Source organism: Ambystoma mexicanum, chromosome 5q (genome assembly GCF_040938575.1).
Source record: "Ambystoma mexicanum isolate Mex_15411 chromosome 5q, UKY_AmexF1_1, whole genome shotgun sequence".
NCBI lineage: Eukaryota > Metazoa > Chordata > Amphibia > Caudata > Ambystomatidae > Ambystoma > Ambystoma mexicanum.
In genome coordinates this window covers 1018391221-1018397225 of record NC_090933.1, presented here as the reverse complement: position 1 = coordinate 1018397225, position 6005 = coordinate 1018391221, and the positions used below count along the sequence as shown (strand labels likewise).

Below are 6005 nucleotides of genomic sequence, written 5' to 3'. Positions count from 1 at the left end.
ACAAACAGAGGTCAATAACACACAACACTATGCAAACTATCTCCCATCACATTTTATGGACAACCTACTGCTAAGCCAATACATGCGTATGCTTAGGATTATCTCAGAGGAAACATACTGTGAAGCTGTAGAAAACTTTACTGAAAGATTCAGGTAAAGAGGATATCCAGACTATATTCTAGACCAGGCATCTAAGAGAAGCAACACTGAGATCACAAAAACTCTCCTCACACCCAACCCCAAGAAAAGTGAACCACCTTTTGTACGCTTGATAAGATTTTATAAACAAAGCGGACAGCTTAATTGAATCATGAAGAAAAATTGGAAGATCACAAGACTAGATCCCCATCTAACCAAACTGTTTCTTAAACCACCCATGATAGCATACACCAGAGGCAAAAAACTTAGGGAACATCTCGTGACAGCAGAAATAATGGATTTACAAAAATAGACCTTTATGTCTAAACCCAAATATGGGATGTTTCTATGTCTTCACTGCAGCCACTGTAATAACATACACAGAGGAGACTGCGTGAGACATCCATGCATAGGACAAAAAAATTCCCTCTTAGAAACTTTGCGAACTGTGATTTCAGATTTCTGATATGTGGACTAATATGTCCATGTGAAAAGGTCAATGTGGGAGAGACAATCAGGACAATCAAGAAGAGGCATACAGAACACAAATCCAACATCAGTACGAACAATCAGAAGTCACCAGTAGCCAGACATTTTACAGAAAACAGACACTCAATAGAAGAACTTAAATATGTGGTTTAGGAGATGGTGAAGTCCCCACCAATGGGAGTAAATACTAATATGATTTTAGCAAAAAGGGAAATGTTTTGGATTCATCGATTGGAATCTATGGCACCCATTCATTAACCCCATTTCTGTATTTAACAAACCAGTACCATTTGACTTCATCTATTATGACAGAAAACGAGAAGCTTTATGTAATATGTTTTAGCCTCTGGCAATGTAGGTCCCTTGCTTTGATGTTGCGGTTGCAGCGCCCATATTGCTCTGGAGCTTCAGCTCTGTTGTTGCAGTGGATGCAGCATTTAACACAAGGGCGCTTACCTTATTATGGCCATCGCTTGTGGCATATCCTCACAGGTCAGTGGTCAGCACATTTGTAGTGCAGATCAGGGCAGTGGAGGCTGCATGCAGAAGAAAACAAGGGTGTTCTTGCTGCTTAGGGGAGGCCCTTTGTGTGGGGCTCAGCATTGCCTGCAGGCTCCTCGTAGCAGAGGACAAAGTTTGATGCAGCGACCAATCTACTGAAATCAGGGGCGGGACTCCAGCAATGCAGGCCACCTGCCCTGATGTGAAGGTTGCAGCAGCCATTTTGGCCTGGAGCTTCAGCTCCGTTGTTGCATTTGATGCAGCATTTAGCCCAATGGGCCTTAACTTATTATGGCCATTGCCTGTGGCCATATCCTCACAGGTCAGTGTTCGGGTCACCCAGAACCTTCTTCAAAATGTTTGCCACATACATTTCAGCATTGCCCTTGACAGCATTTTCTGGGATACTGTTGTGAATTGCTTGTCTTTGCATGTTGGAAATTTGTGATGTCACGTGGAATATTGGTTTGTGAATGAGAGAATGTTTGGTTGAGGTTTCCAAGCCCAGGCAGTTAGAGAGTCCCTGCCTGGGTGATGGGTTCCAGTGTGTATGTTCTTTATGATGTAAGATGTAACTGTAATAACTTAAGTCTTGATTGCAAAACATTGCATTTGAATTCAGTCTCTTTGAGAACCTTCCAAAGTGAGGGAGTGTGCAGTTCTGTATGACTGTGTTCTCGTCAACCAGTCTCAATTAGTTCAGCAAATTTGTCTTTGTGCTTTCGTTGTCACGTTTTACTTTAAGTGAGCCCACAGTGGCTGAAAAGTCATCCAACTGTGCAAAGGAAAACCTCTTTCATATTCTGTGGATAACCTACTGGACATCTAAACCAGCTATGGGGTTATGATCACCAGCAGGAACAATATTATTACATCCTGTCATTTCTCCTGGCAGAAGACTTGGCAAAGCCATCCTTAGGGCTATTCTTCATCAACACCCCTGTTATGACCGCTATGAGTGTGGTAAGGAAGGCAACCGGAAAATACAAATACAAGGTTTTGCCACATGGATGAACCTTAAGACATAAGAGAAACAAGTATATTGTTCAATGTCTCAGATGATATAAAACCAAAATATCCCAATCAAACCATGTTGCGTAGTGTCTTCAATCTGTCTCCAATCTGCTTTTATTGTAAAATAATCTGTAGCAAGAGTCCTGTATATTGGAACGGCATCTTCACACCGTGGGGAAGAAGCCACTCTGAAGTAAAGAATGTACAGAAGTGGGTTTGTCTGCCTGAATGAACAGCCTAGCCATCAAGGCCCCCAAGCTGCAACCAGGGTTCAAAAGAGTCAGCCCAACACACTGTGTGCATTCATAACAAAGGATTAATAGCAATGTGGCACTGCATTAACAAGGCTGTGAGCAGTGAAACTGGTACGTCACAGCAGATGCAACAGACATGAAAGATTCACTACACATTAGCACATTCCATAGGGGAGAATACATGGCAGGGCCTGCTGAGACAGGCAGCTTGAATGCAGCTCCCAGGAGAAGCCCTCTGTGTGACGGCAGAGTGGTAACAGTCCCACAACAAGCACGGTATGTGCTAGTATATGAGAATGGTGCAGAAGCAGATTAGTGCCCTGGGAGAAATGCTGGGAGCCCCCAAGAAATAACAAGGTGGTGGCAGAAGCAATGCATACCAGAAGAAGGGGAAGCCCCCCAGATGCAACACTCAAACAAGAGCACAGATTTTCTATAGCCTGTCCAGATGAAGGCTATAGGAAATATCTATCAGGAGCAGTGTCAGTGGAGTCTATACCAGCATTGATACAGTACAGGTACACATACAAGTAACAATCGGAGCTCCAGGCACCATAACTACTGCTCGGAACAGAATGAAGGAGGCAAACATTATGCAACTTCTGCACTACAAGTCTATGCAGTCGTCTTTGTGGCAGTTCATCAGAAACCCCAGGTAAGGTTTAATTTTGCGCAGAGTGGAACATAAAACCATTCCTTCTATTTCGAGTCTGCACCACAGAGCTGACCCACTTTTCCAATGTGTGTAACTTCTCCAGAGTGCAGAACTACTCATGCTATGCCTTGAGGCTACACCAAATCCTAAACTACTATTAACATTGTGGAGACTCAGCTGTAGAGCAGACATGCTCCTGCAATTGTTGAAGCTTTTCCCACAGTTCAGAACTATTCCTGCAATTATTTGAATACTTATTCAAAAAACACACGTCTCTTTCAGATTCTAAGTTAGTAGTAGATAGATTGCATGATATAATTATTTGCTAATTTGGATGTATCAAACAAAGATAATTTGTTTTATTTAATTGATTACAATATGGATGCATGGCAGAGCACCCGCCTCTGTTCAACACACTCCACAGAAGGCAAGCAATTTGTACTGCACTTCTTTTAAGTGCAGTAGACATTACAGCCTCCTCTTTCTGGATATAAATTCTCCTGAGCCATATGATGCTCTTCAAGGGGAAGTTATTACACCTTCAGTTTTTAAGTCTTTACCGCTGAGCAGAACTATGTCTGCACGTTTTGAATTTTCACCATCGACTGGAACCACGGCTACAACTCTAAAGACTTTTCTACTGAGCAGAGCAACACCTGCCATTTTTAAGGATTGTACATGCTTAGGTACATAATTTAAGTACTCATGCAATCTTTGAGGATTGTCACACAGGAGACATGTTCCCACAATTGTTCAGGCTTTGCAAATATCCAAACTCATCCTGACATGTTGTGCGTCTTCACCAGAGAACAGAACTACTGCTTCAGATTTGGAGACTTTGCCACTATAGCAGAACTACCCCTGCCATTTTGTGATTATCGAAGAGGTTCGAACTACTCCTACAAAAGTTTCCACTATGTAACAAAGCAGAATTATTGCAGCAGATTGTTGAAGAACTCTGCTTGCAAGTTTTGAGGTTTTGCCAATGACCAGATATACTCCTGCAATTATTTTTTCTTTACCGTTTTAGGCTTTTCCTTCGAGGGGAACCATTTCTGTCCATTTTGAGTCTTTGTAATACAGTGGAGTTACTCCTGCAATATTTGAAGCTTACATAGAGAGCAGAATTACTCATGCAGTTTTTGAGGCGTCACCATTCAGCTTAACTATTCCTTTAAATATGGGAGAATTTGGCGTAGAGAAAATCTACTACTGCAATTTTTTACTTTATACACATGGAACAAATGTACTCTTACACATTTTTAGACTTAGCTAGATGACAGAATGATTCCTGCAATTTTTGAGGCTTCACCAGTGGTGTCGCGAGGGCCCCTGTATCCACTGCAGTACGGGTCTCCTCCACCCCAGGTCTTTGAGACCATCAGGACTCTTAGAAAGAAATAATTTCTTATGTAATGCATAACTGCACTCTGAGTTAAGAAATACATTATATCAGTTCTGGTTGCGGCACGAGATGGCGGTGTGCAAAAGGAAAAAGGAAACTCTACCTGGTTCCTGTCTTCATGGAGCACAGGAGCTGGAGAGGATCATTAACTCCTTCTGAGTGACAGTAAGTGTGTATGTTTCTGTGGAGGTTGCATGTTTATGATGTATGTTGCTATGTCCGGTGTGAGTAACCTGGAATGATAATGCATTTTTTTCCAGCACTGAAAACCTTTATTTTTCTTGAAAACATATTGACAAGCACAGCAGCTGATGCCCCAACCCATCAACCCATGGGAACATAGACAAGTTAAAATTCACCTTGAGGGAAGGGTGGTAGTGGGTCACGTCACTACAGAGAGGTAGAATATGTCTGCAGCGATCGAAAGCCGGTAGATCTACTCTGCAGGAGGGGGCTCTGCTGGTGTCTTCTTTCCAAGGGGAGCTTAGCTGCTCTCCCCCATGGTGTGCTTGTCAAACAGGTACTCGACCATGCCATTCTGGGGCACCCAAGGCGCTTCAGGTTGGTGATGTAATCTCCCAGCTCCTTGATGGATTTGACTTGTTCCTCCCGGTATTCGGACTCCAGGAAGTCGCAAAGATGGGAATCAACCTTGTCAGAGGCCAGCTTGTGCAGGTCCAGCAGAGCCTGGTTCACAGTATTTTCCAGCTGCAGGGCAGCCTGCAATGCATCCATGGTGTTGTTCCTCTCATCACGCTCTGGTTTCTTAATATCCTGCTGCACCACGCAGCCCCCTGTTTGTTCTGGTATTTCTAGGCGTGCTCACACTCCTCGTGGCTCTTCTCCTTGAAGTACTTGGACACATGGCTCAGGGCGACATCATCCTGGTCAAAGTAGTAGGACATGGACAGGTAGACGTAGGAGGCGAACAGCTCAGTGTTCACCATGCGGTTGATGCCCGCTTCACACTCTCTGGGGAAGTTCTGGCGCACCTGGGACTCCATGGCGATGTAAGTGGTGTCAGTGATAGTCGAAAATATATGTAAATTGGATGTCGGTTTCAGGAATGAGAATGCAGTGTGAATGCTGTGGGTTAGTGTGTTGATGATTGAGAGAAAAGCTGCATGGGGCAGTGACGGATGGAGGAAGGACAATACATGTGCGTGAAAAAGGCTGGGGGCTAGACAGGGGGCATATTTACATGGATATATTCTTACATGTTTCACTGGTATTCTTGTATAAGGACAACTTGATGAGTGTTATAACATCTAGGACAGTTTGGGATTGGGTTTATAGCACTATGGGTCAGGCAGACTGGACATTTTATATCTGTGGCATTGCATTTTTTTTAACTCACATTAAGGGCAAATACAATAGTATGTGTTTTCTTACATGGAAGGGGGCATTTGTGTTTCCTCACTGATGCATTGCATGTTTTACTGGTGTCAAGGGCAAAGTCAACTTTATGTGTCTTCTTAAATGGTGTGAGGGTAAGTCTTGCAGCCAAGCAAAGACATGTTTCCTTTTTTGTGTAGATGCATGTTTTACT

At 43.2% G+C, this 6005-nt stretch overlaps 1 pseudogene; it reads right to left on the bottom strand.

Moving 5' to 3' along the window:
- Nucleotides 1-4895: 4895 nt before the first annotated feature.
- Nucleotides 4896-5488, bottom strand: LOC138498670 (ferritin heavy chain A-like; annotated as a pseudogene).
- Between the last annotated feature and the right edge of the window lie 517 nt (nucleotides 5489-6005).